Source organism: Rhamphochromis sp. 'chilingali', assembly GCF_963969265.1.
Source record: "Rhamphochromis sp. 'chilingali' genome assembly, chromosome: 11".
Taxonomy (NCBI): domain Eukaryota; kingdom Metazoa; phylum Chordata; class Actinopteri; order Cichliformes; family Cichlidae; genus Rhamphochromis; species Rhamphochromis sp. 'chilingali'.
This window is the reverse complement of record NC_137938.1, coordinates 34,751,870-34,763,224: the sequence shown is the minus strand read 5'-3', so window position 1 is coordinate 34,763,224 and position 11,355 is coordinate 34,751,870. Positions and strand designations below refer to the sequence as shown.

Genomic DNA, 11,355 nt, shown 5'->3' with positions numbered 1-11,355 from the left:
TTCTCTTTGTTCACAGCCATTGACATGTCGAACAGGTTAACACGTGAGGAACGGATCGAAATTGTGTTGATATCTGGTGAACGCAGTAACCGGGTCATTGCAGCAGATTTCAATGCAAGACACCCTATGAGACCACCCATCTCCCATGCTACAGTTAGCAAACTGCTAACTGTAGTATGTGCACTAGCATGGGTTAGTGTAGTTTCAAACATAGCTAATCACAGCTATAGGAGACTGATTAAAGTAAAAGTTCTCTACATTCTTTTAAAGTATATCTAAGACTATTAAAGTCTCATATTGACTATACATAAACTTTGTAATGTTATTAAGTGAAGCTGAAAAAGGAAGCTGCTGCAGAAGTGCCAGATGCTACAGTTCCTTAAGTGACTTCAACGGTGATTTAACCCAGACTTTCCTGCTGTAATGTCTAACTTTACAGCAGAAATACATAATGTTTTCGACCTGGTACGGTAAAAGAAAGAAAATTGTCTCTAGTCTTTACTCTAAGGAGCTTGGAAAGAAAAGCCACTGGACTTCTTTAAGTTTGTGGAAAACATTTCACCTCTCATCCGAGACGCTTCTTCAGTTCTGACAGCAATTGGTGGAGAGTCCCAGAAATAAGCCCTAGCTGGAGTTGTCCCTTGCGAATCATCTGCCTAATCACATGAGCCAAGGTTTAAAAATGGGTGTGGGTCATTATCAGCCAATGTTTCAAGTGAAACCATGACTTTGCCCCACCCCATCATGCAATTTATTGAGATCAACTGACCCAAGATATGAGTGGGTGTTAAGGCGTCTGGGAAGGGATTTAAAACTGGATTATAGAAGGCAGACAGTTAGTGTCATAAGCCACCGCCTCTGTTGAAAGATGGTCGTTTACAGTGGACATAGATGTATTCTTTCACTTCTCTTTCAAACCATCTGTCTTCTCTGCCCAGAATGTGAAAATTTGCGTCCTTGAAAGAGTGACTTTTGTCCTTTAGATGCAGAGGTACAGCTAAATCTTGTCCCATTGAGGTGGCTCCTCTATGTTATGTTTATGAAGTGGCTGTTTGGTAGTTCCAATGCAGAAGTCTGACCATTCCTCGCTGCACTGCAGAGCATAGCATACATTTTTTACTTTGTGTTTGGGAGTTTTGTCCTGGGCATGAACCAAGTTTTTGCCTGAGTGTATGGCTGTGGCTGGGTCTGAAGTACACTGGGATGTCATGCTTGAGGAAGACTCTCCTGAGTTTCTCTGATAAACCTGCGACATAAGGAATGACAATGTTGTTCCATTTGTCCTTCTGTTTGTCCCTAGTTGGTGTCTGACCTTGTTTACTGTGCAGTCTTACAAGTCACTTTATACTGTAAAGTAAAGCCTGAAATGTTTCCTGCACAAAAGCCCAACAATCAAGAAACCTACACTGTAAAAAAAGTCAGTAAAATATACAGCAAAACACCGTCAAATTCCAACGGTAATGCAGCGTAAAACCAAAAACTTCCTTTTACCTTATTAAATAGATTGAATAACCGTTAATTGTGAGACTGGATAAAACTTTGTTTTTTACTGTAATAAAATGTTGAAATTATAAATATTTTCTGTGAAAACAAATAAATATGCATACATTTTACAATTACATATTGTAATGTTGAAAATGTCTGAAAAACTTAGATTTTACGGTATTATTTGAGTAAAACTACATCTTTTGGGGTTGTGCACATTGGAATTCACAGTATAAAGCTGTAGATTTTTAAGCAAACAAAAACATTCATTTTTACAGAAGCAAGATGTTAAAAAATAGGGTAATAATACAACCAGTACATACATTAAAAAAAAAAAAGCAAATATCAGCAGTGAAAGACAATAAAACTGATAGTATTTTTTTTATTTTAAGATTCAGATACTGATATACAGATTAAAAGTTAGGCCTGCAGTATATCATTGTTAACCTTCTGATAAAAAAAATCAACAGCAAAAGATGTTAAAAATAAAGTTCATGGTTGTGAATAAAATTGATTTCAATAATCTTTTTTAATTATTATTTTAAAACAACTTTATGTTGTTGTGTTTCAGGCCATATTATCAGACCACCTTAAGTGGGTCGGCCTTAAATTTTGAGTTTGTGTGATCGCTGTTGATTGGTAGCTAAACCGCTGGTAAACTGTGTACAGACGTTTTACGTTCGAATTGCAGAGAAAAAAAAATTTGGTAGCAACATTGTGCAGTATGAGCGAACCATTTCACCAAAAAAAGGGGAAGCAAGGCAAGATGTGGCTGCAGCGGTCTGCAGACATGACTTCTGATCAAATTCGAACCTCCTCCTAAAGAAACAAAGAGCGACGTTACATTGCGGGATGACGTCACCTGAAAATGACCAATAGCGCGGCGCGCTGCTGAGCTGTGTGCCAACCGCTCTTTTTTTCATGCAGGAGACTTAAGTTGGCTTCGCTAACGGACACAGTTTTGAACTCGTATATTAGCGCCATTTATTGCTGCTTGAACCACAGCATCTTCGGAATTTGTAGACATCCTGGCAGCTTACAATTAGTTCGAGGTGAGGTGAGTACATGCAACTTCAAGTTATCTCTGTTATAAAAATCCACCAGCCCAGCGTTTATAGATAATTTTAGCAGTTCGTTTTTTTACGAGTGAGGTTGTGAATTTAGTTAGCATTTGTGAGTTTAATTAGCATTACTGTCGCGAGGGAAGCATTGCTCTGGATTAGTTTCTGTATTTGGCGTGCTTAATTCGCTAGGGAGGAATTACCAAAGTACATGGAGTTATGTTAACGTGTAATTTCTGTGGTAAGGTAGTTCAGTCATCAAGGGGCTACGTGCTTCATTGTAAACTGCATCGGAATGAGCCACGTCGTTTCTTTCGGTGTATTGAAGCAGGCTGCAAGCAGACATACACCAGGTATGGCGCGTTTAAGGTTCATTTTTACCGAAGACACTCTGCCCCCACCCATGTCACTGGTGTGGCGGTTTGGGTAAACTTGCATCACTGTTAAAAGATGACACATCATTATCAGAGGAGGACATCAACAAAGTCTGCGAGTCTGTCAAAAGCTATGATCTTTTTTCTGCATGTCATACCGGGCCATTGAGGACAGTGCACTCCAGAGCTCAGATCTTTAAAAAAGCCTTCAACTATGTGGAACCAAAGAAAATATTTTTAGGGAGAGATGAAAACAGAAAAGATAGGTTTGCCTATTATGTGCCTTTAAGAGAGACTTTGAGATGTCTGCTAGAGTCTGATCTGTGGCAGAAATCAGAAGAGCCCTCTACTGAGCCTCCTGTTGATGTTCTGTGTGACATAAGTGATAGTAAGCTGTTTAAATCAAATGATTTTTTTGGTCAAAACCCATCATGTCTCAAGCTAGTACTCTACCAGGATGCCTTTGAAGTCGCTAACCCTTTAGGCTCTGCAAGGACAAAACACAAGGTATTAGCTGTATATGCATCAGTGGCAAACTTGCCACTTCATGTACGCTCAGACACAGATCACATGTCTCTTGTCTTACTGTGCAGGGAGAAAGATTTTAAAGATTTTGGTCATGCTAATGTGTTCTCTGAATTACTGGCAGACTTGAAAGAATTGGAGGACAGTGGGATTGTTGCATCAGATGAAACTAGAGTCAAAGGAACTTTGTTTTGCATTGCTGGTGATAATCTGGGTTCTCACTGTATTGGTGGCTTCACTGAAAACTTTAGTTCTTCAAAGTACTTCTGCAGGTACTGCCTGATAACGAAATCTGAATTTCAGGATGCTGACCCAAATCTGGGTGGACCAGAACGTACCAAAGAGAACTACAACTCTTCTGTTGATCGCCTCCAGATTGACAATACACCAGACGTCGAAGGAGTGAAGTTCAGGTCAGTGTTGAAATACTTCAACGTTTGTATGCCAGGCTTGCCCCCATGTCTAGGTCATGATATCTTTGAGGGAGTTTTGGCTTATGATGTGGCACTGTATCTGAAATACTTCATAAAGAAAAAAGAATGGTTCACTTACTCCACTCTAAACCGACGCATCAAACAGTTTAGTTACCATGCCTCTGATGCTTCTACAAAGCCATCTGAGGTCAGTCCTCAAGCAGCTAAACTCTCAGGTAGGGCTGCCACAAACGATTATTTTGATAGTCGACTAGTCACCGATTATTTTTGCGATTAGTCGACTAATCAGATCATCATCCATTGGACGTAAAACGTTCAGCTTATTGCACCAGCAGCATCTGCTCTTATATAACTATCATTAGCTTACAGCTTTAAGTGTTTCAGGTATGTGCTAACTAAAAATAAAGACAAGATAAGTTTATTAAATTTTAATGAAATCTGCAGATTGTTTCGGTGAAGTTTAATAAACTCCTTGCTATCTGAAATATAACAGGACACCGGAGTATATTCTCCAGCATCTCACACTTCTGATAATCAGCTGTCAGCTTGATGTTTATTCAGCTGTGCAAAAACTATAACTTTAATCTCAGCCAAACGGATTTACTCCGGAACAAATAAAATACTAAAAAAAAAGCCAAACAATAACATTTTTAATTTATCTAAGTGACTCATATATCATGTTTAACCTGAGTAGCGAAAGACGGCGGTGGGTTTGAAAACGATTAGCCGGGAGTCCGGTGTTCTCACGGCGCTAGTGACCTTGCCCCCGGCTCGCTATCGAGCTAGTGGGTAACAGACGTCTCCGAAAACATCGGAGCGCTTTTGAAAATATGTGGTGTCTTGATAAACTGAGCAGATATTTGAGGTTTACACAGCTACATTCTCGCCTGAGAATATGTTAAACGTTTATTTTGTGTCCCAGAAAGAATAATAAGAGTAATATTAAAACTAACTAGCTGCCGCCATTGTTGGAAACTGAGCTGGGCCGCGCTATGAATTCTGGGACACAGCTTCTTCTTCTTCGGGGTTTAACGGCAGCTGGCATCCTTGTACATGCAGTGCTGCCATCTTCTGTTTCAGTCCGTTATTACACTCTTAAATCCTGCTATTATTCCTGCGTCTTTTGTGATCTTACAAAGCTTCAAACGAAGCGTCGACTATTAAATCAGTCGTCGACGGTTTTGATAGTCGACGTAATCGTGACTAGTCGACTAATCGTGGCAGCCCTACTCTCAGGACAGGCTATACAGAACTGGAACTTCCTCCGATTGCTGCCTCTCATAGTTGGTGACATAGTGACAGACCCCACAGATGATGTGTGGAACTTAACTTTGCAGCTGAAAGATATTGTAGACATGGTGTGTGCTCAGAAAATTTCAGTGGCTCAGGTAGCATATCTTGATATTCTTATTCAAGAATATTTAGAGTCAAGAAAAGCTCTGTTCCCAGAATGCAACCTGAGACCAAAACACCATTTTCTACGCTATTACCCAGCACTGATTCTGAAATTTGGCCCACTGATAAGATTATGGACAATGCGCTTTGAAAGTAAGCACAGTTATTTCAAGAGGTGTGCCAGAAATCTGAAAAATTTCAAAAACCTCTGCCATACACTCTCTGAAAGACATCAGATGTTTCAAGCCTATCTTGCAGCAGGGTCATTGTGTCAGTCTGTCTTGAAAGTCAAAGATGGTTCTCCATTTTACTCAGTGCTGTACAGTAAAGCCATTCAAGAAGCAGTTCAAATGTTTGACTTTACTGAAACCAATACAAAGTTCACAGTAGAAATGATGTACAAGGGAACACAGTACAAGAAAGGACACTTCCTTGAACTAATTGGTGAAGTAGTTCTCATTTTGATTAAGAATGACAGTGTTTATTTTCTGGTGTTGATGCACGTGACAGAATACCATTCTCAGTATCATCTGCACTCAGTGAGAAAGGAAAAAGAAAAGATGCAGTGTGTGAACATCATTGACTTAATTGATTTCTATCCATTAACATCTTACATGAAGTATGGGTACCAAATGGTTCCTTTGAAACACAGTGTGCTGTCACAATAATGGTGCTGTTAGTTTGGTATTTACGTAACACTGTATAAAAGTGTAGTATCAAGCAAGATCAGCTTCATATTTTAAGACCAAAGGTACCACTTGGTGTAAATTGACCTTTATTCACATTCTTTTATCAGACATCTTGGAAATGGGGGACAGCATAATGAGTTCCATTACTAAGGTGCTGCCGGACCTGTCTGCCTCAATCCTTGAAATTGTACTGGAGGCACTACAATCATTAGGAGTGGAGACATCTGAGGACTTGCAGTTCATCAGTGAGACTGATCTGAACTCTGTCCTGAGACCAGTTCAGGCAAGAAAACTGCTGGCTGCCTGGAAACAAACCAGTAAGTATTATGATTTCATTGCACAATAGCCATGAAGGGCTTTCTGTTTTTTCTATTATGCTTTGGCCAAGGTCCAAAAAGTACAATTAATCTATTGTTTGTGATATTGTTTTACTTTGTTGTCTGTCTCTAAATCTTATTTTGTCTTTATTATGATTAAAAAGGTTTGTTTTGTTCCTGCCCTTTTCAGACACTGAATTTGAGCAGAAACCCTAAGGATACTCAAAGGACCTGTGACTCTCAGGAAATGGTGAGATTTCAGGTCATAATCTTTTTTTCTTTTTTTTTCCATTAAATTCATTTTCCTTTTTCCCTTTACCATATTGCTGTTTTGTTTTTGTAAACGGCATCAAATGAGAGGGACAGATGGAACAGTTTCAAGACAATGGCAGGAAAAACGTGCTGAAGATTGAAACAAACCTTGGCTGGAAATATTTGGTATGTGTTTTACCGTAAATCAAATTGTTGAAAAACATTCAGCTACACTGCAACACAGGGAAACTTGATTTGCACTTATTTTGTTACTTTAATTTCTTGTCTCATTATTTTTGTCAGTTATTATTGTTTATGGTGTATGCCCTTCTTGTTTTCTTTCTGAATGCAGAAGGTATCTAGCCAGTCCACAATGAAAGCTTCGTTGCACCCCATGAGTCTTCTGGCAGAAATGATGGCGCCTGTATTCTTTGGTTTCCCTAAACATCACACCCTGCCTGTTTATACGAGGCTCTTCAATTAAGTCTGCACCCAAAGATTCAATGAGAGGTAAGCAGTGGTATTATTCAAGTTTTGCTAAAGAAAGATGGACAGGAGACACTAATCTTAATCAGCCGAGCTCAGGTTCATGTCCAGGTGAGCAGTTTCATACGCTATAAAATGTAGATTGAATGATAGGTCTCATCACCATGCATTCAGCCATTAACTTCAAGTTCTATGATAAATCAATAGGAAACTTAAATACGTTTTCCAACAAATTATGATTGTGATTAGGGCTGCGTTGTCTGTGTATCACTTTTACATAAGTAGATTTAAAGTATAACTATTGCCAAAACGCAAACTGGGCTGTTTTTTTTTTTTGTTTTTTTTTACTGTATCGATTTTGATGCGCTCAAATTTATGCCCCGGCCCCCTAGTATTCCCATTCACTGGCTATTGACCACAAAACAAACTCACGGTCAATCTCAAAAATGGCTCGTTTGTCGTAATTATGCTTTTAGATATATATTTGGCTCGTTTACAATTTAAAAAAACAAAAAAAACAAAACAGCCCATGTTGCATTTTGACAATAGCTATCCTTTAAGAACTGTATATTTTACACTTAAGAAATCATTTATCATTAGATCTGTTTTTGGCAGCACGTTTTGTTCATTTCTGTGCATTTTGCTCAAGCACTGATCAAACTTTGTCCATTTTTTTGCTGCAGAGGGGATCCTGCCAGTCCAAAGTGAACTCCTGATGGACATTGAAGTACTCCTGCAGAGCTTGTATCGTCGACACCATGCGCATTAGAAACTCCACTGAGTCCTTTCCTTCACCAAGGCAGGACCCAGTGACTCATTACTGTTGATAGGTCAGGGGCAGGTAATATTTTGTTTCATGTTTATTCATTCCTCCATGGATTACCAGCCATATATATGGACACATGCTGTATTCTCAAGATCTATGCTGTTTTGTAGGAATAGAGAAAATGATATGTTTAGTCTGTTTTCAAATGGTATGTCAAATTTTCTCATTGTTTATCAGTAATATTCTCTACCTTGGTTGTATATGAGCATCTTTAGATTTTTCTATATTTAGCAGTTGCAAATGTAAAATGTACGGTAAACCATTTATGTTCCTCATATTGTACTGTATTTTTAGCGGTAAAATACCGGCAGCTGTGGTTGCCAGGAATTTACCGTAAAATGTATCTGGTCAAAATAAAATGCTGTAATTTGTTATACGATTTCACTGTGTTTTTTACTGTCAAAGGTTTTAATAAGGTTTAACATATTTCTGTTATTTTTAGTTATTTACAATAATAGGGTCTATCCTATTACTGTTAAATTAACAACAAATTACTGTAAATATTATTATAACTTTTTTTTTTACTGCAAATATCCGTAAAAAGCTATGGAAAGTTGCATTTTTTACATTAAATTGCTGTATAATTGACAAATATATTTGTCTTTTTCTATCATGATTTTGGTAAAATAATACGTTGTCTACCTTAGAAATTAGGTTTACAAAACCAGTATACCGTATTGTCTTTTACAGATTCCACATTTTTTACACGGTATATTCCTGGCAACCATAGCTGCCGGTATTTTACCGTAAATTTGACAGGTTTTTTTTTTTTACAGTGTATGAGCAAGCACTTTGCAATGGTAGGAAGGAAAAAAACTCTTTTTACAGGAAGATACTTGCAGCAGAACCAAGCTCAGAGAGAAGCAGCCATCTGTCATAACTTGTTGGGGGTGAGGGGAAAGAGAAAAGAAGAAAAAGAAAAAGAGAAGAAAAAAAATAAAATAAAGAGCATGGGGAAAACATGCGCTAAAGGATAGAGAAGACAAAAACTTAATGGCCTGCTGCCGTCGTATGTATGTAGGGAATGAAAGAGGTGAGTGGAGAAGAAGTGTGCATGACATGAAGTACAGCAGTCGGAGTCTGTAGCAGCATAACTAAGGGATGGTTCGGGGTCAGCAGATCCAGTCGTTAGTATAAACTTTATCAAAAAGGAAAGTTTAGTCTAATCTTAAAAAAGAGACAACTTTCTTCTGAATCTAAACCAGGAGCTTGTTTGAGAGGAGAGGGGCCTGAGAGGCTCTGCCGCCTGCTTCTCGAAACTCTAGGAAAAGCAAGTCAGCCTGCAGTCTGAGAGTGTGGTGCTGTGTTGGAACAATAATGTATGATGTGGTGTTTGAGATGGGGGCTGATCATTCAAGGTCCTTTATATGAGAACAATGAAGGGGGCTTTTTAAGGGAACTTTTAGAACAACCTGAAATTAACTACATATTTGTTTAATGTGCACATTGATGTGACATCCAGATGATCCAGCCATGATCATGCCTTCCAGAGTATGTATCTGTTTGGGCACCATGTTTTGATTAGATTTATTATTTATTTATATTTATTATTTATTTCTTAGTTTATTTGGACTTTTTAGACTCAGGTACAAAGATAATAATTTCAGTTTTGTAGAAACTTAGGAGAAGAAAATATCTTTAAGATATGTCTTTAGTTTAACCAACTGATTTGCATCATCTGACTTTATAAATAAAGGTAACTGGATATCATCTGCATAGCAGTGAAAAAGTATGCAGTGTTTTCTAATAATGTTGACTGAGGGAAGCATTCCCAGAACTCCGGGGACCTCCGTGACTAACTTTCATGTAGGAAGATGACTCCCCATCTATGTGCACAAATGTGATTGAAAGCACTGCAGCACATTTCCTTTAATACCAAGACTGTATTCTAATCTCTGCAGTAAAATGTTATGATCAACATTATCGAATGCTAACAGGCCAAGCAGGTCAGAGGCCAATTCATTTGTACTCTTTATTAGTGCTGTTTCAGTGGTGAACTCTGCATCCTGAAACTTGTGAATTAGACCATTTGTAACCAGTGTGTTTCTGCGTTGTGTCTGACAAAGGTAAAAGAAAGAAAGACCTCCGAGTATATAACTTGCTCGCTCCAGCTCCTCTCCCTCAGGGGAATTGTAGAAAAGGGGAGAGGCCAAAGGGGTACACTGTATTTATAGGGTTGCACCAAAGAAGAAGAACAATGAGGAGGGGCTCTAACTGATAATGAATATAACTACAGGCTTGGAGGTCCTAACAGTCAGGCATAAAGAACAAATTTTGTGTAATTATAACAATATGTAATCTATGACTGGGTTACACATTCATCTGCACATGATCAGCTGGCTGTTTTACCACTACTAATTTCTGAAATAATGACAAAAGTTAGAAACAGGTCTATAATTAGTTATGACAGGTCGATCAAGCAAGAGCTTTTCAAGTTATGGTTTAATTACGGCCTCCTTGATACCCCGTGGTATGTAGCCTGTTGATCCAGATGGAATGATCATATTTAAAATTTTAAGAATATTTAAAGGTAGGATGTCTTTGAACAGTCTTGTAGGAATAGTATTAATTCCCTGACATGTCAGGGTTGGAGTTTGGAAAGATTAATAAATGAGAGAGAGTAAATAAAATAACAGTTGCTGTACTTAACGATGATAAGTGTGTGGGATGACTTTTGTGTTCTTTAGTGGTTAAAAATTAACTTGACTTAAAGGATCTCTGACTCTTTGTCAACCCGGCTGCAGTCCTGAAAAAAGCGTCCTGTGTTCCTCGATTAGTAACAAATAGTAAAAGTGCTTTATTTTTAATTAAATCAGCAAACTATCTTACATAAATGTGGCCCGGTCATGGGGAATGAGACAGGACACAGGAAATACTCTTTTGTGGGCTTTTTTATTCTCCGACTGTACTCGGAGGAGCACAGTTTTAATTCTGTAGTTTTGAGTGAAACGGCAAAATTTAACTATTCCACTGGCTCAGCCTAAACTGCCTTTCAGGGTCTGAGACAACAGTAACTATCATATGTACATGTTAAATCCAAACAGTATAGACAACAGTAGTGACCTGTCAAGAAACAAATACAACAAAAAAAGAGAAAACAAAACAAATAAACACATTGTTTACATCCCACAACTTCGCAGGTCAACTGGCAATAAAGTGCACTGTAAACTCTCTTTTAAACATACATTTCTATGGGAGAACATCATGAACTCACTTCGGTTTCTCCACACAGCTACTGTGCTAGGACAAGTACACACGCAGGAATCACACAGCAAGTAATCTCCCCTCTGAATCAAACAGAAACATACAGAGTTATGCAAAGTGAGTAAAAGTACAAACTTAACAACTTTGAAATCTGTTAGGACACTGTAACTACTCACGCCAACCCGCTCTTCAGTCCCTTTCACAGCACGTGACCATTAAACATGCACCCGTCGCGCGTTAAGAACTGTACAGAAATGGTCACAAACATGGAGTCATTGCTAAAGAAACTTAGCTAATTACAGTCTAC

General features: G+C 38.3%; 1 long non-coding RNA gene across 2 annotated transcripts; it reads left to right on the top strand.

The window, feature by feature from the left end:
* Positions 1-2,392: 2,392 nt before the first annotated feature.
* On the top strand, positions 2,393-8,233 carry LOC308406182. Of its 2 annotated transcripts, none has more exons than XR_013973468.1 (7): positions 2,393-2,542; positions 3,749-3,858; positions 6,071-6,280; positions 6,471-6,530; positions 6,647-6,718; positions 6,885-7,042; positions 7,702-8,233. It is a non-coding gene; the product is annotated as an uncharacterized lncRNA (long non-coding RNA). The 2 variants fall into 2 exon arrangements; XR_013973469.1 differs by having other exon boundaries at positions 6,641-6,718.
* Positions 8,234-11,355: the final 3,122 nt, after the last annotated feature.